The 12683-nt window shown below is 32.3% G+C and overlaps 1 protein-coding gene across 1 annotated transcript in view; it reads right to left on the bottom strand.

Moving 5' to 3' along the window:
* Positions 1-1031: 1031 nt before the first annotated feature.
* LOC138694434 (folliculin-interacting protein 2) overlaps positions 1032-12683 on the bottom strand; it is an 84268-nt gene continuing 72616 nt past the window's right edge. The window contains exon 13 of the mRNA XM_069818132.1: positions 1032-12683. This exon is cut by the window's right edge and continues 22703 nt beyond it. The gene's annotated coding sequence lies outside the window, so the exon portion shown is untranslated.

Here is a 12683-nt window from a genome sequence, read left to right as displayed (position 1 = left end):
GGATATAAAGGAAAAATTGTGATGGTGTCATGTATAGTTACTGGGGTAGTTCAGTTGGTAGAGCATTCGTGCACTAAGTGAAGGATCCCGGATCGATACCCAGCCCCGGAACAATTTTTCCTTGAAATTATTCAGTAGCAGCTCTACTAACAAAATCCTACTCCTATGTCGATGAAGGCTTTAGCTGCGTGATCCCTGGACAATTCGGTATGCCATACCATAGCAAACAGAAGAGGATACAGGCAAGTGTCCATTGTTTTAAATCTGGACCCTTTGGTTAAGGAAGCACACCCTAACAGAAAAGCATGCAAGTTGGACACAGAGGTGGCAACTCCATGATTGACTTACCTTACTCTGGGCACATAATGCATTAAGAGGAAGTTTTTAATTACTAGAGAATTACAGGTTGATGAATCTTCATTTATTTATTTATTAGTGCATTCCAGTGGATGTTGATCACCCACTGTGACTGAGAATGAGGTTAGATCCTTATAATTTCTACATGATTGAGTTTGAAGTACTCAGCACATCATAAGCTATAATGACAATAACAACACAATTGGTGAGCAGAACGAAGTTATAACTTACAGTTTGAAATAAAATAATAAAGGTATTAAAAGTGTGTAATCAAGATGAATATACAAAAATAAAATATACACAAAATAACAATACACGTCATACTACTCAGTTGGTGTTCTGTCTCATTTCGTTTTAAGCTGAAATGACATGTCGGATATGAATGCCTTACTATATGCCAAAGAATGTGTACTGACTGCTATGGTACTAGTATTTCTTCATCGGTAATCAGGTAAAGATGAAGAGAGAATACTGGAAAGAGAAAAAGTTCTTGAGAAAATATTGTCCAATATTGTCTTTCCATTGGCCGAAGATAAACACACTAGCTTAGCAGTTGGATTATTGTGGTTTTGTAGCATAAACTTATGTGGAATATGTTTTACTTTTTTATTTTTAATTATAAAACTGTAAGTTACAATCCTGTCCAATTAATAATTTAAAGAAAACTACAAGCATTACCATAGATAAGTCTATATTAAATAATAAATTACAAGATAAATAAAACAGCAATATTCTACATGACACCTTTACCCTATGTGATGAATGATAGTGAAATGAACAACACTACAAAGCTTTATAAACATGGAAGCACGAGTACATTATATTGACTTGATTTTCATTGACAGAACTGGGCTCTTTGCTTAGTCACAGTAATTATACAGTTCGTTTTGACATACAGTACACTATGTTCAACAGTTGTATTACTCTTGAAATAGTTTTTTTTTATATATATACTAGTATCACTATGGACATATTAGTTTATTTCTCTAAAGAAATATTTCCTCTAATGACAACAGAATAAAAAAAAAGTAGATAAATTAGTACATGTATACATTTTTTACAATCACAACTTTTAACTATGGATTAAACCTTTAAAGATTGTTGAATATTGTATGAAACAAGAAAACTGCACCTGGCCAACTCTTTCTCTTTTTAATTTATTGTCTTTCCTCCATTCAATTTTCTGTCCTGAGTATAGAGGGCAAGGGAAAGAAAGATGCGCTACATGTTGGAATGTGGATCCACATACTTAAACAGAGAAATAATTAAAATAAAAAGTTTACATTAACATTTTCCTAATATAGAAATGTTTAGTACCAATGATGGATATGTTGCTTCCTGTGGTAAATTTCAGTTGTCCTATATTGTGGTGTTGGAAAAATATTCAAGTATATTTCGACCACCACCACCACTAAAACGTTCTGACATTATGCTGGTTAATAATTTACAAATCATTTATCTTTGTTAAGATCGTAACTACGAAATGCAAAGCTTTCTGGACTTCTACAAACTTGCCTCCTTAAGTGTGTGAAGGCATATCCCAAGATTTGAACAGATTTCCTGTTCTCTTCGCAGACACAAATTATAGATTATGTATTTCTTTCTTTCTACTATCAAAGTTCATAATTAATAATATGAGATTTCAGACTTTCACAGACTTGTGTTTAGAAGGAGACTTGAGTATTCCACCGTGTGCTGGAACTTAGCATCTTCAGATTACATCTTCAGAGCATGTTAAGTTCCAACACATGACAGAATACCCGAAAGTTTCGCTCTATACATAGCAATTAAATGAATATCAAATATGTTACTCAGTTAATACTCATTATACTTGATAATTATTAACAAGACAAATCATTCTGAATAAAAATCCACTCATCATAGAACAATGTAGAATAACATCCTTAACATGAATGTACTGAATATGAAACCTATGTTGAAATACTCAAAAGAATTTTAACAGATAAAATCAAAATATTATCAATTGACTGAAAACAAGACACAAAAGGAAATTCAAATCATCAATGAAAACATCAGATTTGAACACCCCATTTTCCTGATGTGATTGTGATGCCACTAATGGAACATATTCTAAAGTAGAGACTTTAAAATGAGATACTTTGCTGAATTTATATGAGCCACCTAGAAATAACGAGATTTATTGCTCTATTCTGTTGAATATATACTTAGAGGATTTGGTGAAGAACTATTTTCAAAACATGAGAGGGATGATAGTAAGAGAAAGAAGAATAAAGTGCATAAGATTTGCTGCTGATATGGCGTTGTTAGCAGAAGAGGAGACGATACTAAAGGATATGCTACTGGAGCTAAATGACAGCTGTGAGCAGTATGGGATGAAGATAAATGCAAACAAGACGAAGACCATGGTTGTCACAAGAAAAATAAAGAAGGTAAACTTGCGGATACTAAATGAGACGTAGAACAAGTAAGCAGCTTCAAATACATGGGGAGCACCATAAGTAGTAACATGAGCTGCTGCCAAGAAGTCAAAAGGAGGACAGCAATGGCAAAGGAAACTTTTAATAGAAAAAGAAGCATCTTCTGCGGATCTCTGGATAAAGAACTAAGAGACTAGTGAAGTGCTTTGTGTGGAATGTAACATTGTATGGGGAAGAAACATGGACATTACGACGAAGTGAAGAGAAGCGACTAGAAGCATTTAAATGTGGATATGGAGAAGAATGGAGTGTGTGAAGTGAACAGACAGAATAAGAAATGAAGCTGTGTTGGAAAGAGTGGGTGAAAAAAGAATGATGCTGAAACTGATCTGAAAGAGAAAGAGAAATTGGTTGGGTCACTGGCTGGGAAGAAACTGCCTACTGAAGGATGCACTGGAAGGAATGGTGAACAGGAGAAGAGTTCGGGGCAGAAGATATCAGATGATAGACGACATTAAGATATATGGATCATATGTGGCGACTAAGAGGAAGGCAGAGAATAGGAAAGATTGGAGAATACTAGGATTGCAGTGAAAGATCTGACCTTGGGCAGAACACTTATGTATGTTAGCAGTTTCACAAAGTGGGTATTTTTCTAAGAGTGAGAGACGCTGTTCTAGAGATCTTTACAAATATATTATTGTAATTGGAAATAAAACTGTATAACAAAACATTTCCAAGAACTTTATTTGCCAGGGCAGTTTTGGACGATTTTTTTTTATCAGACTGAAATTCTGAGATTTGTCACAGAGACTTGCAGTGGATTGATGTACGAAAAGGAGTCACGTAAAATAGAAATAAATTAAATTAAGAACAGATGTCATTAAACGAACTTTTCAATTGGCTATGTCATAATTGAGAAGTTGTCTCGTATTTTGGGTCTAGCTGGCACAAGGACAATTACCGAAAAACAGTGGTGGCGTTACTGTCTGTTTTGACGTGTATATGTAGGCATGCCGAGGGAGCGAGAGGTGTGGTCCGATGGAAGTACTGCCTCTTCCGAGAAGATGAACAGAAGGGGACATTGCCTGTGGAAATTAAGATTGTGGCAAGAAAAAAATTCGAAGCGAATTAAACGCGCAACATTATGTTTACAAATAAAATAATGATACTCTGAGAGGGGAATGCTACATCACTACATAATAAAATAAACTCACTTGGAACAACACAAGTATTCACATGCAGTGGAACTGAAACTAAAACCGTAATGTAACTATCACAATGCAAGACTGATTTTATCGATGTCATTTTTCTTCTGACTGTACTGTTGAATATAATTTAAGTTATCTCCTGACCTTTCCTGTCGCCCGCTCTTCCTTATTGAATTGTTTCATTCGCATTTCTATCGTCGGTAATTCCTGCTTGCGAGACCTATATATGATTATAATATTATGTAACTGCATGGATTAAAAAGTGTGTTGTAAAATCTGTATCTACTATGTATGGGTACAAGCAAATTTTCCCTAAACAGCTATAAAGATTAATAAAAAAAAAAACAGCTGAGGAAAGAGAAGCATGGTTGAAGTGAATGCTTAGAAGTGACTGGCTGAACCACCCAAGTGGTGTAGGCTGAAATAAGGGAAAAGATTAAGAACTATTGACCTAGAAAGACATTCAGAAGAAAATAGTCGGACAGAGGTCGCATAGTTGAAGTTGCACTAGATGTAGTATATTAAGATTACTACTAAATGTTTATAAAGCTTGGAAAGCTGGTATCTTGGATCAAGTTCACGAATTTGTTTTATTAAAGATAGTCTTTTGGACCAGTGAAGAGGAGGATGGTCAAGGACAGCCCAAGTGTGCTGCATACGAAGCGACCTTGTAGTAAGCAAAACAAATAAGTCAGTGTTGCAAGCTTTAGTTCATTACTTATCCAGCAGGGTACAGACGTGAAATAACTGTCACATACGAATACTAGCATAACTATTAATATTAATAAAGTATTATTATTGATATATCAGTGGTAATATTATTTAATAATGCAATAATCTGTGACAGTCATGGAAAACAGCTAATAAGCTAGCTGCTTATAACAGTAATAATGCAGTGACTTCGCCTATAGGACATGGAAACCAGTGAGTAAACATGCGGCATATATTATTTTTTTTGTTTATAAGTGTTTCAGAGGAGAGGATGGTAGGTCATGATATTTCCAGAACTACTGTGAGAAGAATTAGTAACGTGAATATCAACAATTATGCAAATACCATCATTTGAATAGAACACATTCGTACATTCTATTTCACCAGATTTCAATGGATATACTCACTGAGTATACTTTGAAAAGACAATGTCATACAATCTCCAATAATGACGACTCTTATCACACAGTTTTATTTTAATTCTGACGAAAATTATTTTATTTTGAAATAAATTTCATTTTCCTTCCTCCATTCGAGGCTGCAAAAAACAAAGCCCTCCAAACAAGTGATTACATATACCTATAGAATAAAAAAGAACAACATTAAAAGAGTGAAGCACTAACAATTTAAATACATTTGCTCAGCAAATTCAGAAAGGAATATAATAAAACAGAGCAGAAATAACTTAGGCTATAAGGAATATAAATGATTTTTTTAAGTATTGTTAGTGAGCCTTTTAGCATTCGTAATCCAATACCCTTGATAAATTTGGCACCTAATTATAATTGTTGCAGAAGTTACAGAAACAGAATGACGTTAAAATTTAAATAAACGAAATATTGTAACTTTGTAAGCAGATAATTTCTATGCTGCATTTTACTTGCTCAACATCTGTGACTGATAGAGCAATAAAAAACTGTATTGAGTAGCATACTCAGTGTGGAATATATCTGTTACCCATTATTGAAATTCATTTTCTTAGAAACTGTATACTACTGCATTACACTTGAATTGAACAAATATTTTAACTTTGGAAGGTCAATACATAATACATTTCATTTAGAATTTTATATGCTCAATGTTAGGGAATCATGAAGCAACAAGAAATTGTACTGGATACCAGCATGGAAGACAAGTCCGTTTTATCTTATTAAAATGAAATCAAAGAAATAAAAATAAATTCAAACAACGTAATAGAAATGCTTACATTGAACATCAAGACTTGATTACTGACTAATGCAACCTAATATTGAATTAGTGACAACTTCTCAAAGTCACAGTTTAAGAAAAAGGAATGAGCTGTCTTACTTTCAAGGTAACAAGCACTGAAGAGATCATTTGTGAACCTTCATCAAAAGAAATATTATATAAACTCTCCATCTTAAGTTATCCTAAAATAGTTTTTTAATTCAACACCACCTATAAAAAAATAACACATTACTTTGGTAATATTTGATATAATAGTAATTCCCTTTATTTGTGTTATTGTTGAGAGGAACGAGTGGATAAAATTATATGTCACTCTTTGCTATGGCAACACATGACTAACAAAATAGAAATGGAAAAATGTAGTGTTCCTGAAATAATGAAGACAGTCACAGATGAAACCATAGTAACCAACTTAATTTTATAGAACATTGTTGTATGATGTTTATAATATTATTTACTTATAATTACTTATTACAATATTAATTGTTTATAATAATAATAATAATAATAATAATAATAATTTATTAACAGATACAGAATAAAATTAACTTCTACTCATATAATAAATAGCTCTTCTAGAGCAATAAATTTGTTCTATGTTCAATATTAAGTAAATTGAGCATTATTACTTAAATTTTGGCATTACTATCCAATTAAGAACGTGTATATTGTATTAGAATTAATATCCGAGCAACAATTATTAAGAAAGTCAAAATAAAGGATTTGTTGTCCTACATAAAACATATTATTATTATTATTATTATTATTATTATTATTATTATTATTACTAAAATTAACAAATTCTTACCAATTTCGACCTCCTGAATTAAAAAATGACAAGTAAAATGTTCAATCAGTTCAGGTTTTCGAGATGCACAATATAATTCATTTTCTATGCATTTTATTAAAAAAAATAACGTATTTCGCGTGTAACTATTTTGTTTTACACATGTGACGACCCATTATGTGAAAACAATATTAGTATAAGCACTTGTAGAAACGGAAATTACTTTATTGCCTTTTTACGAGTCTATTTGGAGGGGGAGAAACAGGTTCGAGGTATGGATTCACTTGAGTTTACCAGATTTTACTTGAGATGTGTATTTCCTTCACTGTGAGATTTAATGACATTACTGTAGTTTACATTTTGGAATAGACCACCCTGTCAAAACCACTTCTAGAAGCGTAAATTATTTTATTGTCCTTTTCGGTCCATTTGGAGGGGGAGAAACAGGTTCGCCGTATCAAATCACTTCAGTTTACCAGTAGATTTCCATGGTGGTAGTATTCTGTGTATTTCTTTACAGTGTGCTTTAATGATAATATTCAAAGTACGAATGGTTTATATGTGCGGTTTTGAAGGTTGCAGCATTGCTTCTTGGAATGCAATTAGGCTACACAACATTTTGCTGCTTTCAGTGCAAAAGGAACAGCCGTACTTGAGATAAGCATTATAAAATAAAAGTATGGCCAACATGACAATCACTAGAGCCAGGGAAGAAAAATATTATACATCAACCCCTTGCATCTCGAAGTAAAGTAATTTTACACCCTTTATACGTTAAGTTAGGGTTAATAAAGAATTTTGTTAAAGGGATGAATCATGAAACTGAAGCATTTGAATATATCCAGAAAAAATTGTCTTCTATTAGTGACTCAAAAATAAAAGTGGGAGTTTTCCATGGACCACAAATTAGAGAAATAATGATGAACAATCACTTCGAATCTTTGTTGGAAGGAAAAGAGAGAGCCACCTGGATTGCATTCAAGGAGGTTGTATTAAATTTTCTGGGTAACTGTAGAAGTGAGAACTATGAAGAACTACTGCAAAATTTACTATTGGCATAAGAAACTATGGGTTGTAACATGTTCCTGAAAATTCACTTCCTTCACTCCCATCTTGACTTTTTCTCCGAGAATTGTGGCAATTTCAATGTTGAGTATGGTGAGCTCGTTCATCAAGAAATTTCAACTATGGAAAAAAAATACCAAGGACAGTGGAGTACCAATATGCTAGCAGACTATTGTTGAACTTTAGCTTGTGATGTACCTGATGTCCAGTATGAAACAAACTGCAGAAAAAGAAAGCTGTAATCTTCTGAACAGTGAGTATTTAACCTTATTGTCATTATATAAAGCAGTATTTTGAATAGATATAAATTCGAAAATTTCTCGAAAGCGTAACCAACAACTGTTTTTATTGTCAGATTCGTATTCAGGAGGCTCAAATTATATAGAAAACATGTATCACATGCCCAGCACAAAAAAAAAAAATAAATAAATAAAATTTGTTAGGCAGTGTTATTATTATTATTATTATTATTATTATTAATCAATTTCAAAAGTTGCTTAGCAACACAATATTAAATCCAAGATCTTATGTTGTGATCTGATATGATTATGTGGTTTGAAGATCACATTACCTTTGTCTTAAAAAACCAGCACACATTATACTGCAAACATAAATTCAAGAACTCTGAGAATATTATTATATTTAAAACAATTCTGTCACATAACCGAAATATTTCGTTTACTGTAACCAAAATTATTATTGTTGTTGGAGGAAATTATTTTATAAACGTCACATATCTTTCTGTTGATACAATTTTCTTTTCAACCAGTTACAGCTAACATGAAATATAATATTTTCGTAAGTGTAATTAATATACTTACAATTTTAGTGATTCGTGTACTGTACTTATTTCACAAAATCTACTATTTGCACTAAACATATAGGGCCGTATTCATAGACATTCTTAGCACGGGCTTTCGGTGGATGATCAGCGAACTAACGTTTTTCGTATTCATAAACCAGTGTTAGCTATATGATATGATATGAATCCTGTTTAGCACACTCATAGCGTGGGCTAGCGAAATGTCTATGAATAGCACCCTTAAATATTATACCATTCTTACAGTATTTTCTATAAATTTTTAACAACACAGAAACTCATTACATAAAAAGATACGTTTTACCTTACGAAAATCTGTCATTTTCTCATATGTTGAATTAAAAAATGGCTGCATGAACTAAAAAAACACACCTTCTTCAACCGTCACAATTTTCTAATGATTTAAATATGGTAATATCTATAGTAATTTGAAGAACTATGATTACATCAACTATTTCACAGACTTACCAATCTACAAAATGCATTACACTAATAATTAACTCATGTTAGACAACTGAAACATATAAATGCTATTGTTTCTTGCAGTAATTATGGACTGTAACACTAAACTTCTTAGGATACTGAATGGAGGTTAAAGTAAATGTGTAATCTTCAAAACTGATTTAAAATTTTGACTACCGGTACAAGTTTTGTTGACCACGAATTCTATTAGTACAGAGATTTCACAATTTGATCAGTTTCTGAACAATTTCATCATAAAACGAAAACTTTTTTTTTGTAATTATATATATATATATACATACACACACATATAGCGCAATTCAAAATCATTACAAATAGTCCTAACAGAAATAGAATATTCGAAGAAGGGGAGAGGGATTGAAATCACTTCTCTGTATTCCACATAGCGTCAATGGCCACTGGATCACATTCAAGACACCATCTATTCAGGAGTTGCCATAATGGAAACTCTCTGTAAACAATCCTGCCTGTGTGATTGTAACATATGAAATTATGTTAACAGAGCATGAGAAGTTAAAGTTACAGGAAAATTAATGTCTTTCATTGTCGACTAACAAAGAAAGATACAGAGACTGCACAGGCATTCCTCCATTCACCTGGCATTTGTGGTTAGCCCTCATAGGTATAGCAAACATAACCACAGTAGTACATGTGATCTGTTCTGAAGTGCGTCCAACGAAAGAATAAAATGAAGTGAACACATGCATGTGATCTTGAGACCTCAGTGACTCTCTTGTTTGTTGCCATGTGAACAGATCTATTGATATTCTGTGAATTACGTCACTTCATTGTTTCACTTGACAGAGTATAATACATTTACTAATTCATCACTAGTTGAGGTTCACTCTTCTTCTATTCAGTTACAATCCCATCAAGTTTTAAATTATTTATTTCAAATAGTTTGTAGATACCTGATAATCATTTTTGTTTTTATGCAGTTATTCATGGAGAAACTGCAATGCCAACTTTCTAATATTCAATGAAATAATTTAAACAAGCTATACTACAAATGACAATGGGAAGGAAATTACTAGAAAGTAATAGTGAATTTAATATTACTTCATATTTTAGATAAATGCGAATCTATTACACACATCTGGTAGGTATAAACAGTAATTTTAGTTTAACATGTTACATTCTGCTATTAACTGCAACTTTACTACTATAAGGGCTGGTATTATAAATGCCGTTTAAACCTTATGTTCAGTTTAAACTGAAGTTTTTCGTTCTGCTTCATATTATAGATATTAACTACCAGTTAATCTTGAGTTAGGTTGAGTTTAACTTGATCGGCAGTCCTCTGCCGTTTAAACAGCAGTTCAAGGCTCAACAGTGCAAGATGGCAGTTCCCACAATACACATGACTATTGCAGATGTTTTCCAAGAACTTAATGAGTGATTAATATTACTGAACGTCCACAGAGACCTAGAATTTGTCGAAATAGAGTGCACCACTTTGAAATATAAATGAACATAAGTTTTAAAACAGATTGAGGCTTTCAAAGCAGACAGTCCTACACTTCAGAATTAGGTTTTATAGTCCTAACCTTGTTTTGAAAAATTAAAACTCGCATAAAACATGCAACAAAAAGATGAGAAAGTGCAAAAATATGTCTTTGGGTTAGAATTGAAAGATTATTTGAAAAGATAAATATTTCCTTTTTATTTTAAAAACATTCTGTTGAACCACTGCTTCAGTTACTTGTTGCTTTTTTTTTTTTTTAGTTGGTTATTATTTAACAACGCTGTATCAACTACTAGGTTATTTAGCGTCAATGAGATTGGTGATAGCGAGATGATATTTGGCGTGATGAGGCCGAGGATTCGCCAGAGATTACCTTGTATTCACATTACGGTTGGGGAAAACCTCGGAAAAAACCCAACCAGGTAATCAGCCCAAGCGGGGATCCAACCCGCGCCCAAATGCAACTTCAGACCGGCAGGCAAGCACCTTAACCGACTGAGCCACGCCGGTGGCTTACTTGTTGCTCTGTGTTTGTTTTTCCTCTGGTAGTAGATAGCCCTATACTGAAAACGATGAAAAATTTCGAAGGTGTCCATAAACCTACTGAAAGCCTATTGTGCATTGTATGTATGTAGCAGACAGTCTCCTGGTAAGATTTACTATGGGGCCTGATTTATAAACACTAATGATATTATCTAATTTTACTAGACTCATAAAAATAATTTTGTTTGACTGAATTCTGTTTCATAAACATTCTAGACAACTTATAAAATACTCAAACTAATATTATTACTTCATTAATCAGTTGATTCTGTATGGAGTTATGTCCTGGATGGTCATGCATGGTTTAGTTTGGCTGCATTGTGTTTGGGAATATATTGTTAGTAGCTAGCGTTAAGAAACTATTTGAGGTTAAGTCTGACAAGGATACTGAAGTAGGCGATATTGATCCTCTACAGGTTTTTATGATATTCTCTTTGTTATCGAAGAACAAGTATGTATCTTAATGAAAATTCTCCACGATTATCAGCTATTTTAAATCAATAATATAATTAAACAGTTGTGATCGTCTTCTTTCCTTTCATAGCAGTAATACCAATTGTATTCCACTACAGTTTAACTTATGTTTAACATAATCTTTAGATTAATTGCATTTATAAAACCGCGCCTAAGACAGTTGAGAAATAAATTACTATTTTATACAACAATTTATACATTTCGAATGACAAAAACAAATTACGAATACAAAGAAATTCTGAATTCATGAATACAGAATAGAAGTACAATATTGGAAAGTTGAAAAACATTTCAAGAAGAAGATTCTACATACATAAGTAATAATCAAAAGTGAATCAATTTATTCTACGGGGATGCAACTATTGTATCACGAAATTAAAATTTGTATAGTATTTTGTTATTTAGGCAGTCTGGTATGGCAGAAACAATGTTAAAATTATCATTGGGCTGTTTAGTTTTTTACAATATACAGAGAAGGTTAAAAAAAACTATGTATGAGCATAGTCATAAGCGACTTTAATCAGTTTACATAATTTTTTAAACCTTGAAAAGGAAGTATAAATTTGAAGATGATATAGCCTATCACTAGATAGATGGAATCATTGGTTTATTATGTGGTAACAGTGGAGGAGTTTCAAAACTAACATGGCCCTATTTAAAAGATATGCAGGTTCCTCTCACTTCCTTATGTAACATTATATTAGGCATAATCAAGGATTCATTAAATATTCTACATCTTCATCTGTATTTTTATCAGAAAAAAAAAAAAAAACTAAAAAGAATAATAAAGATAAATTCAAGAGTAATATGAAATCCATTGTCTAATTATATTATATGCCTTTTTTAACATTTCATTGTATTTCAAGTCCCCTGAAGTCATCACTGATGTGAAATTTTAATCGGTAAGATATATTACAAGAATTACATTGTTTGACGACTCTCCAAGATCTATATAACTTCATTGTTTTGTAAAACAAATTACGCTGCGTGCCTATACAGTATATACATTCTTAATTGCATATGAATATCATATTAGTATAAATGTAGATGTATTCTCCAATCATCTCCAATTTACTAGTACATATTATGTAATATAATAGTTTTCTGCTAAATGGCAATGGCCTTAATGTAAATGTCTGTTACAAAGTATTGCAAAATT

This window comes from Periplaneta americana, chromosome 2, assembly GCF_040183065.1.
Source record: "Periplaneta americana isolate PAMFEO1 chromosome 2, P.americana_PAMFEO1_priV1, whole genome shotgun sequence".
Lineage (NCBI taxonomy): Eukaryota > Metazoa > Arthropoda > Insecta > Blattodea > Blattidae > Periplaneta > Periplaneta americana.
Note: the sequence above shows the minus strand (reverse complement) of the source record. Positions and strands in the feature narration are given on the sequence as shown.